This window comes from Chinchilla lanigera, unplaced genomic scaffold, assembly GCF_000276665.1.
Source record: "Chinchilla lanigera isolate Chin_1 unplaced genomic scaffold, ChiLan1.0 scaffold00047, whole genome shotgun sequence".
In the NCBI taxonomy this organism is placed as follows: domain Eukaryota; kingdom Metazoa; phylum Chordata; class Mammalia; order Rodentia; family Chinchillidae; genus Chinchilla; species Chinchilla lanigera.
The window spans coordinates 14,196,877-14,209,135 of NW_004955448.1; positions in this window are offsets into that span (position 1 = coordinate 14,196,877).

A 12,259-nucleotide genomic window follows, 5' to 3' on the forward strand; every position below is an offset into this window, starting at 1 on the left:
ACCTTGCGCATGCCAGGCAGGCGCTTTTGCCGCTGAGCTAAATCCCCAGCCCCTTAACTAAAAATTTTAAAGATGTGTGTATATGTGCAATTTTTAAAGTCAGACAGATTTATCTACATTTTACACAGAGGTAGTTTCAAGTAAAAATGGGCATTATAATAAGTTAATTTTTACAAAGAGAACTCCTTGCCATTACTACCACATAGGACTTTAATTAATGATAATGGTAGTAAATCAATCCTTAAATTAATCATTTGACAGAGATGTACTGGAAATTTACTTTCTTTTGTGTCACTTTAAAATGGAAATAGTGTTTTAATTAGATGACTAGCTGTCTCTTATCAATGTTTAAAATGAATATTAATAATTTACTGTTACTTACACCATAAAGAGACCTTCTGGCTAATTAGGTTATTGATTATGTAACTGATTGTTGAGCATTAATGAGCCATCTTTTTCCCTACTGTCCAGGTCTCTCCCTGGGAGAGAAGTCCTATCTCAAGGAGACACATTTATTCTCTCAGGTCATCAGCATGGTGCTTACTGCACCATTAGTTTAATAGAAAAAGTCTGCTCTACTGAACCAAATGTATTCCAACGGCTTACAGTTGTGTAGTCTAACTACAATAATGCTATTCTGCATTGAGAAAATTATAGTAAACATAAATATTAGAGGAAATTGTTTCATAGCATACTTTGAGAGTAAGATTGTGAAGGGCCTCAGTGGAAACCAAGCACCATCAATAAATGGTAGGAAAATATTAGAAGCCTAATTTGGAGCAGGACTGTGATGTACAAAGGTGAATGGAAAAAGAGCTCATCACAGATCATCTAAAGCAATAAGGCATCGCCCTTCCAATATGTCATCTAATGAGAAATGAGATGAATGCTTAGTTGTGTGCTCTTGGAGAGGTATTCATCAGAACATACCCTCACAGGCACAGGTAAGATTTCATTTTATGTTATGACTTTACTAATTTGTCATCTTGTTTTTGCATACTTTTTTCTATATCGTGTCATCATTATATAATTTTATAATGTCTAAATCATTAACATTTAATTCACAGTGCTTGATCTATTCATTCAACAATATTCATTGAGTACCTATTATTTTAAGTACATTGTTTTACAACAGACACACAAAGTTGGGCAGAAAACATAATTTCTTCCCTCAACTAAACTGTTCCAAGGGGAAGCTCGCTTACAGAGAGTACACGTGTTTATCATGCAGCAGACTTAGTGCCAAACTTTTGTACTCCTTTTTGTTGGGTTTGTTGACACCCAACGATCAAGTCACGTGAGGAATAAATTGCTATCAAAATTAGGCATCCTAATGCTGGCAGGTGAGGAGATGGTCCCCTTTGGGAGCTGGTATGTTTTACAATGCGATGTCCCAAAAAGAATGTGTCAGGAAGAGCTTATTTTATGACTTGGTCTCGTGTTGAATTGTTTAGAGCAAGATTAAATAACAGGGGTAACTGGAGATTGATAATCATTAGGAATGAAGATAATTCTATGAGGGAGCATATGAAATGCACGATTACCCATGCCTGTAGTCTCTGGGCTTTGGGAGTCTGAAACAGAAAGATCACAAGTTCGAGCCCAGCCTGGACAACTTATTGACTTAGGAAGATCCTGTCTCAAGATATAAGTAAAGAAATAAATAAGGACCAGGGCTGCAGATCAGTGCAGTGGCTCTGTGCTCAATCTCCAGTGCTACAGAATACATAGATTGATGACGATAGGTAGAAAGATTGATAGATTGATTGACAAGTAGATGATAGGTAGGTAAAGAAAAGAACTTGTTGAGGAATGTGCAATAACAAGACAACACAGATTTAGTCATTTAATAGGCAGAGGGAATGGAACTTGGGCAGAAAAAGAATATCTGGTAGTTCTATAGTTTTACATGTGACACTTTCAGTCTGTGTTCATGATGCTCTGTCCTAGGAAGCTCACGAAGTGATCTCCACTGAGGTTGCCCCCTGTGAGGATAGCGAGGGTTGCAGAAGCTTGAGGGGACTTGAGGAACAAATAGCCCCGTGGAGTTTGTGCCAGTCCTTCCAGCTGTGAGAGTCAGGTGGCATCCAAACTGGCAAAGCAAAAACAAATCAATACAAATAGTGAAGAAGAAAACAATAAAAGTTAACATAAATACAACTGAGAAGAATAAAAATAGAAACAAATCAGTGAAACCAACCATTGGTTTTCTAAAATAACTGACATGGACAAACCGCCCATCTAGACTGCTGTTGCAGAAAAATCTTCACGTGGACGTTAAAGTCTCGACTTTTAATGTTCATCCATTTTCATAGCACGTTTCCTTTGAGCTTGGGTGAAATCTCTAATGCTATTCTAATTGATACAATATGGCAAACGTGATCAGATACAGTCTGATACTTGCATGGTGTTGCATGGTCTCTGTCTTGCTTGCAGGAGACTTTGCTTGCTGGCGCAATGGAATGTGTGGCCCTTTGGCACAAATCCATGTGACAGGGTACCCTGAGCAAACCTTTTCTGGCAGCTGAGTGTGGCCTCCCCTGTCAGTGACGAGACAATGTCCCCAGACAAACACTCACGGGGCAATGAGTTTACAAGTGGATTCTTCCTCAGATAGGCATGCGGAAGAAAACTGAGGCCACTAGTCCCCTGAGTGCGGTCTTGAGAAATACCAATCAGCATTCTCAGCTTAGCCATCTCAAAGTCCTGGCAAACAGCAACTGTGAGATAATACACACAATGCTTCAGGCCTCCATATTTATACCAATTTGAATAAGAGAACACCAATTCACTAAATAAAACAGAGGTTATCACAGCTGACAAGAGTGCAAGTAGGAACATCATGGATATCTAAGAAAAGCAAGTACTCTATGCCTGTGTATTTGAAAATTTAGATGAAAGAAGCTTCCTGAAATATAGAAGCCACAAAAATCCACTCAAAAGCAATAGATTACGTAGATAACCCTATTTCTATTAAAGGAATTACATATATCTTTAAAAACCTTCAAGCCAATATGACTTTACTGGAAATTTTACCAAACATTTAAATAATACCATCTGTAGACTGTCTTCCAGAAAGTAGAATAGTAGAGAGGATTTCATAACTTGTTTATGAGGTCCGCATTTCCCTTATATCAGAGTCAAAGACATTACAGGAAAAATAATACTTCAAATTATTATCACTCATGAATATGTACAAAAACTTTTAGGAAGATATTAGCAAAATAAATTCAGCAAAATATACCCATATTTATAAAATTATACACCCATACAAAGTAGTGCTTTTCTTTAAAATTCAGTTATTTCACACCAAAATCAACAAGTATAATTTGCCACATTTACAAAGTAAATAAGAGAAAACAGATGATCATTTTAAGATGAAGAAAAAGCATTTGAAATTCAATCATGATAAGCACTGTTCATAAATTAGGACTAAAAAACTTTAGGAATATAATTTTAACATTGGAAAATAACACAGAAATATATAGGAACAAATTACAGATTTGTATAATAGCACAAATCAATATTAAGTGCAATTTATAAAGGTGAGAACTCAGATTTGGATGGCTACATGTTGTTTTATTCCATATATTTTCCTTTCTGGAAATTAAAAAATGTTCCAATAAAAATATATCAATGATTGTAAGGGATTGGAGAAATAAGAGGAATCAATTATGAAGAGACTGTACAAAGAAAATTTTAGTCAGATGGTTCAATTCTATATGATACAGTTGTGGACAATTTTGTTTGATGGACATATCTTTTCATTTGTTGGCAGCGTAGAAGTATACCTCACAAAAATAAATTTCAGTGTATGCAAATATTTTTAAAGGTGCTCAGCATGGTGGCGCATGCCTGTAATCCCAGAATTTGGGAGGCTGAGGCAGGAGGATTGCTGTGAGTTCGAGGCCAGCTTGGGCTACAGTGGGAGACTGTGTCAAAAAAAAAAAAAAAATGTGAATAAGATGTGAAAGGAACCAGAATAAAGTAAAAGTGACAGTAGATACGTCAAACTAGGTTATGAAGGTCTTAGCATTATCAAACAGAGTAGAGAAAAAGAAGCAGATCTAAGTAACTTAAGAAGCATAATTTTGGCTAGATAATTGCGTTGTTCAACTTCATGTCAGTATAATAATATACCTGAGATAATTAACTTATAAGGAGGAAAAGGTTTAGGTAGCTGGAGGTTCTGGAGTTTTCTTTCCATGATTAAACTGTTCCCTGGCTTGCATGTCTAATGACAACCTGGAGAGCAATGTCAGGAATGTGTCAAAACGAACAGTTCACATCCGGAGGCAGAAAGCGAAGAAAGATTTAAAGGTCAGGGATTCACAGTCTCTTCCAGGATCCTGTTCCCTGTGACTGTGATCTCCCAGCATGGCCCCTCACCCGGAAGCTCCCCCATCTCCACATACTGTCTGCCTTGGAATGAAGCCTTTAGTCTGTGGACTTCCGGGGGAAGCACATTCCTTCTAACTATAGCAATACTGAAGGAAAGAAAAGGTGTTTAAAAATACAGATAAATATTACACAACCTTTGATAAATGTCCCTAAAGTGGTACAGATTAGAAATTTTGGATCTACTTCTTATGTAGCTAGAGCTGAATAATTAAGTACATATACTGCAGATGTAAGGTTCAGGCTCCTTACTGTCAAATAAAAGTTATAATAGTTGAGGCAGGCAAGGGAGAATGAACCCTTTGTTACTGGAGCCAATTAGCACATTAGGATATTAGCACACAGAGCCTTGGTTTCTAAACCAAAAGTAACACAAGTATCAGCCTCTACATAATAAATTTCAAAAAATGGAAATATTGAACAAACCTTGCTTATAAAAATTTCAATTAATAAATGTAGAATAAATGAGGTAAGTAGAAATTAAACAGTGTAAGACAGTAAAATTTCTACAGATTCACTTGTGAATGCTAAAATTAAAGTACAAAAGTTGAAGCAAAACCAAGGCATTTCTAGAGCTTCACTACATCTCCAACTTTAATTAACTACAACAATAGATTTAACATATATCCATACAACCATCAGTGTTCTTTTCAGAAAGTAGAGCTTAATTGCCACTCCCTTGAGCATATGCTGGCAGAGTGACTTATTTCTAATTAATAGAGTATAGCATGAGACTACTGTTAATTTTCCATTGGAGAAAGCTGACAGGCAAGGCACTAACCAAATCATCCAAATTTTCATCCCCAGTAACAAGGCATGTGATATTATGTGCCCCTGATGTATGAGAAGGCATTCTTCCCCAGAGTTTGTAATTCTAGTCTAATAAGAATAACCCCAATTGAGGGATACTCTACTAAAAGGGTCTGCAACTCCTACACTACAGACCAGCATCACTCTATGGCTTGTTAAAAGACAGATTTTATAGCAGGAATTGAGCAGATTGTGAATAAGTAAAGAGTCATCCCTATTCAGAGCCAATCCCATTGCTTGAATTACCCTTTCTCATCCACTTCTGGTCAGAGCATTAACAGTATTAGATTCTGAAGGTGGACTGATTATCTGATGATCAGGGGTGGAGCTGAGGGGGGATACTAATGCAGAGGAATGGCTGTAAGTACAGATGAATCTTACCATGCAGGTTTGATTGCACAGAAACCATAATAAGTCAATCGCTTGTGGACTTGTATGAAAGCCCTATCAGTTAATGGTATGTATCAACTAAGTTATATTTGAGAGCAGGTTTATAGTGACAAGTTAATTGATGCACTTGAATTGTACAGCTGAATCTGGTGGCAGGCTTTGACACTTATTTAAGTCTACATATGGCCTGTCCGTTATTTACATTCTGCTTTCATCCCCACCTCTTCCTAGTACACACCATTTTTCTTGATCACAGTTGTATTAAGTCCAAAATCTAGCCCTAGCCAAAATGAGAGAAAAAAAAAAAAATCTCTTTAAGCTTCCTTGAAAATCTAGCAAGACCCAAGAATCAGAGAGGAGAAAACTCTAAGACTCTCAATAAAAAATAATAAGTTTTTGAAAAATAATATCAAGAGACTTACTTAAGTCCACAATGGTGGCTTATACCCCTAATCCCAGAACTCAGGAGGCTGAGGCAGGATTGCTGTGAGTTGGAGGCAGGTTTGGGTGACATAGTGAGTTTAAGATCAGCCTGAGCTGCATCATGAGACCCTGTCTCAAAAAAAGAGAGAGCTACAGAGGGAGAGAGAGAGGGAGAGGGAGAGGAAGGAAGGAGGGAAGAAAGGAAAGAAGAAGAAAGAGAATGAGAGAAAGAAGAAAAGGAAGAAAGAAGAAAGAAAGAAAGAAAGAAAGAAAGAAAGAAAGAAAGAAAGAAAGAAAGAAAGAAAGAAAAAATGAAAGAAATTAAGAAATAGACCTATTTAGATATGGACACATTACAAAGGACGATGGATGCCCTCCAAACCTTCTTGACACTGTGTGTGGTGACCGGCTAGCCAATGAAACCATGCAACCTTAAAAACTGCTTTGCCACATAAGAACAAAGCAGCCAGCATTAAAAGACAAGTTGTTTGGATTTTTCAAACAGAAAAAAAGTGTGAACATGAAGAACACAAGCAATTATCGAAAGCCATTGCTTTATCCAATGTGTCTGCACAGGCAACCCCATGCCTGGTGGCTAACTTCACTATTAAAGCTAAGAAGGCCTTTATTATTGGTGAAGAATTGATCCCCCTACTGCTAAGAGCAATTTTCCATGAACTGTTAGGAGCAGCTGTAGTTCAGAAGGTGGCAGGTGTCAATGTTTGCCTAGTGCCACACCTACACAAATTAATGAAAGAGCAGAAGATATTGCAGCACAATTGTTAGGGAGGGTTAAAGAGTTACCCTTATATGGAACACAGGTTGACAATAAAACAACAGTTCTTGTTTTTGTACAGCATATTTTTCAGGAGAATGTACATGAGGCTATGGTTTGTGCATTTTTGTTACAACCAACACTACACCTGCAAACGTATTCAAGTCTTTGAATGATTACTGCAATGGGTGATTGATTGTGTCAACCTGAGAAGTTTAGAAGCTTATCAAAGTTGGCTCAGCAATTTTACACCCTAGGGTACAGGACTCAGCCTAGGGTAGCTCATCGCGTGGATGGTGTAAAGGGGAAGTGAGGAGGAATGAATGTGCTTCTGTTCCTTGGAGGAGCTCCAGCCTTTGCCTCCAGGTTTGATGTTGGCTCCTGTCTTCGAACACCGAGTCTAATTTTTCCCTCAGATCCCTCAGCCTTCCAGCACTGACTTTTCAACCTTCTGTCGCAGACCCACAGGCCTTCTGGTAAGGACCTGCTCAGGACACTGCAGTAAACCCCAGATTTGGACTTAATCCTTGTCTCCAGGGTGCAGACACCCTCTGCACGCTTCCTCATCTGACTGTGGGTGACCTTGTGAGCTGACCTTGTGATTCCTTACACATTTGTTTATCTTGTGTTGTATCCGTTTCTCTAGTAAAACCCTGACTGATATGATTACCTTTCAGGAGAAATGAGTTATTCATTCTGTGCTGATATATGCAGGAAGAGCAGCCCAAGTGCCCAGACAGCTTTCCAGTTTCACAATTCAGGTCAAAGTGGTCACTTCTGAATGTGAATATACATAGTATGTCATCCATAGGAGGTGCTGGCTAGCCAAAAATAGCACCTGAACTTAACAATATCTTGCAAGATATGACTCAAATTATCAGTTACAATAAGGCAAGTGCCCTTTACTCATGTCTGTTCATGCAGCTTTGTGAGGAGATGGACGCAGGACACACATGGCTTACACACAGAAGGGAAGTGGGTCTCTGAAGGTATATCACTGGCCAGAGTTTTTGAGTTAGAAGTGTGACTCCAGAGATTCCATTTAAAAACGTCACCAGTACATTCCAGTAACACAAAATCAGTTCCATAACTTGCTTACTCCGGTGATATGTTCAACCTACTCAATGAATTCAATTTGTCACTTCAAGGGATAATGACAACATTGTTCAAGTCCTCAGATAAAATGGCTGTATTCAAAGCAAACTGGAATTATGGTGAGGACAAATGAACACTGGGATTTTGGACGTGTTTCAAACATTAGCGATACTTTCAAGGAGACCGAGCCAGGGCTTGCTTCCTCCAGCCGGTGCATCACCTATCCCAACTTTCAAAAGAGTTTGAACATTACTTCCTAACCACACACACAGACGGTAAAAAATACTAAGAATGGGTCCATGACCCATTTGTTACTAAGTCAGAGGAACCAACTTTGTCCCTGCTATGAAAAGATCAACTGCATGAAATAACCAAAGGCAGTGGTCTTAAAAGCACATTGGAGGCAATTTCAAATCCCCAGTGTTCTGTATTAGAGTCAAGGTGGAGTATCTTGAAACTGCTACAGAAGGACTGAATAGCCTTCTCGCATTTCTCATAGTTAATCTCTGTGAACCAAAGTTTTCTGTAGTGAAAGCAACCAAAATAAGATTGTAGAGTAGACTGGATTTATGGAGTCCATGTCCTGTATCACTGTCTCCCACCAGCCTCAGAGGGGCCCATCTAGTTGCAGTAAAAATCAAGATTCCCATTAATTCTTCATCATGGTGAGTTGTATGGTGATCTCCTTCTATATGATAATCTAACAATGATAGAAATTAAGTGTACAATAATGTAAGGGATTTGAATCATCCCCAATCTCTCCCTTCCCCACCTCATCAATGCAAATGTTGTCTTTTATGAAATCAGTCCCTGGTGTCAAAATGAGGTGGTCATTGCTCTTCTAGACACTTGACCAATATTGTTCAAAATTTCAAGATTATAGAAGACAAAAAAAACACAAAACTCTAGAAATTGGCACAGATTAAAGGAAACCAAGGATACCTGGAAACAAATGTAAGGCTATTATCATGAATTGTATGCTAGGCTGGAAATAGAATATTAGTGGAAAAAATGATCATAGTTCACTAAAGCCCATAGTTTAGTTAGAAGTATTGTACCAATCTCTAGGTCTGTGCTTTAACAAACACACCAAAACGAATTGTCAGATTGAGTGCTAACATTATGCAGGCTGATGTGGGGTTTGTGCGATGTCTCTGAGTTGTCTTTAAAACTTTTCAGTCAATATAGTATGCATTACAGTAAAATTATAATAATTCATCTTTATAAATATTTGTTGCTGAGAGAGAAAAAATATTTTATCATCCTGTAAAATAGATATTTGAAAAATATGTTCCCACAGTGCTCCTGACACTTATATTACTTAGATTAGATTCTCTCTTCCTGATATATTTATTTAATATAGAACTGTAAAGTAGCTTGTAGCTTAGGTCTCTCTGTCTTCTGAGAGTTGAGATAAGTACTTTGAGCTCCAAACCTGAAACTCAGTTGTAAATCAAACACCCTCATGAAGATTTCCAGACATTTTTAGGTATTTGCACACAACTGGTAAATGTTAACAGTTCATAGTCACCTACGATCTCTGCCCTCTACTGAACCCACATGCAGAGATAAAACTTTTTTGTTGTTGTTTGTTTTGAGACAAGGCCCTGTTATGTAATCCAGACTGGCCTTGAGTGCATTATGTGGCCCCGCCTGGCCTTGAACTCAAGGACATCTTTCTGCTTCAGCTTCCCAAATTCTGGGATTACAGGCATGCAGCACCACACCAGGTGAGGGATAAAACTCTTGATCATCAGATTAATATTTGCTTCAAGATTGTTGCTCACTCAGGGTTTCATTTTCGTCTATCAAGAACTAGAATGTGGCTCTGAAAGTTGGTCTAGATCTAGACTGTGATTCTTCATTCATACATCTGACAAGGTTTGGGTTTGAACATTATTATTTAATAAATGATGATATTTTATTTAACAAAGGTTGAGGTATATACCTATTTGTGAAAGTTTTATATTTATTATTAGCTTAGAAATTTAAACTGGAATTGATACAGAAGTTTTACTGAACTAAAATTAATTTTGAGATGCACTTTTTAAAATTTAGTATAGGAAGTTGTCAGGGGCCTTAAAATTTTCATTTAGTTTCCTTACATGCATGCTGGGTTAAACAGTACCTAATTTAAAGTATTCTGCTATATATTCCATGGTAAACTATTTTTGATGTCATTGAATTTATTCTTACCAAAATAATTTACCTGTCACATGGAAATTCATATGTGCAAAAAATGTGTTGTAGTTTTGAATGAAGCTTCTGGGAGGTCTCACTGATCAGCCTATGTAGAATAGTGTCGACCCACAAATCCCGTGGCATTATTTATGCAAGTAAAATCTAGAAAACACGTCTGCATTGGGTCATCCCGTTTTATTTCTGGAGATACTCCTCAGTCCCCTAGGAAACTGGCTTCTTCACTCTTCACAAAGCTGTGCTGGTGGCTCTAGCAGTGCCCTCCTCAGGAAGGTGGCTGAAGGGGCGGTTTTGCTTACTCCATTCCTACCTTATCTTGACTACTTGTCAATTCATTCTATATGCACCTGGTTTTTCATAAAAGCCTTTAATTTCTGTCAATTGGAAAAAATACTGTAGAGTTGTGACCCTGAGGCCTTCCTGAATGGCACTTACGTTGACATTTTTGAGCTACAAGTGACGTGGATTTGAGTGGTTTGTATATTCTCTACTTGACAGTGTTGACTGATATCATATTTTTAGTTTAAGGAGAAGTCTAGAAATGAGTTTCCGTGATGCCAGAAGGCCTTCAATTCCAAAAGTCTTTATCTTGGCCAGGAAGTTGGAGGAATCTCTGACCTTATGCTGCCAACACGAGATTACGAAAATGCAATAGTGAGTTTTGCTGGCAAAGGAAAGGCTTACCCAAGGGAATAGCACTGCTGTACCGCCAAACACTTCACATCATACTGAAGTTGGCAGTAAATATAACGTTCAGTTAAATGGTGCTGGCTTCCGTATTTTGTAAGGATTACAAAGAAGTGTAGTGCAGAGCTAGAGTACACTTACATTAGGGCATCTGAAAGTCTAGAGATCTGAGATGTGGAAAGCAAACTCTGGAAGAAAGTCCGTGAAGTAAGCTCAGCTGGAGAGCAGCCATCCTTTGATGTCCTCCTCTGGGCTTGTGAGGGTGTGACCTACAGGAATCACATAGCAGAGAAGTGTCCATGGAAGACCTTTACCCCACATGAGGAATAAGTAGAACACCAGAGACCTGGACAGGATTATGACTGGGCACAAAATAACCGACATCTTCTAAGACCTACTAGGCATCTTACAGGAATAGGTAAATATAAAGTTTACGGTAATATATTATCTGATTTGTCAAAACCAGGTGTGAAGTATTCTGGGAAAATAGAAATGATTGTGTTACCTATTACTTTGAGAAAGTGTTTGCAGAGGTATTAAAGAAAGCCGTCTGGATAAACGTCCTGAGAATGCCAGTAACAGGACAGGGAGAGACAGCAAACAGCACGCTCTGTGTGCAGAAACTTCTGAGCAGTGTCAGGCAAGAGGACTGCAAAGTTTAAGACAGAGAGCAGGAGACAGTCAGAGTGGGGAGCCAGGTAGTTCTCCTCCAGGTAGTTTTGATCCACATGATAACCTCTGTCATTTGCTTTGAACAAATATTGTAGTGAGTACCAAATTATATAAAACCAATTCATGATTTATTACAACTCAAAATGTAAATCATTTGATGATATCTGTCAAGGTCTGATCTGTCCAATACAGAAAGATTCTTTTCTTTTACATTATGGTCACCTGATCTTATGTCTTCATTTCTTCACAATCTCTTCAGCACTTTTCACTACTTAGATTAGGAACCAAAGAATTAAAAGGCATGAGCTCTTAAAATTGACCTGGAAATATTTCCAAAAGCCAAGTGTGCTACACCAATTTATTTCATACTGTTTAACTGACGCAGTATCTGTGAGGGGACTACATCCTGAAAATCATGTCAGTGATGTGTTTAAAAGTCTGGATACTCATGAGAGTTTGACACAAATGACTGCCAAATATGCCAACATTTCAGTGTGTAGAAATGTATTAGAATATTGTATGTGTCACTTGATTGCTTCTTTAGAAATAGATTGAAAATGAAGTGTTAGGAAAGAGAGACTGTTCATAGCACCAGCGCACACTTGGCATACTTACTTTTTTCTTTTTTTATCTCTCAGTTTTCAATTCCCAAGAAGCAGAGACAAAAATGTAAAAATAATAATCTTTGGAGAACTTGCAGTGATAAATATGCATGAACATTTTTCCAATTATTGTGGAAATTGCTTTTTATAATTTATTTTGTATTTTGTATTAAGGTGTTACAATTACCAGATTTCATGGAAGTAAGCT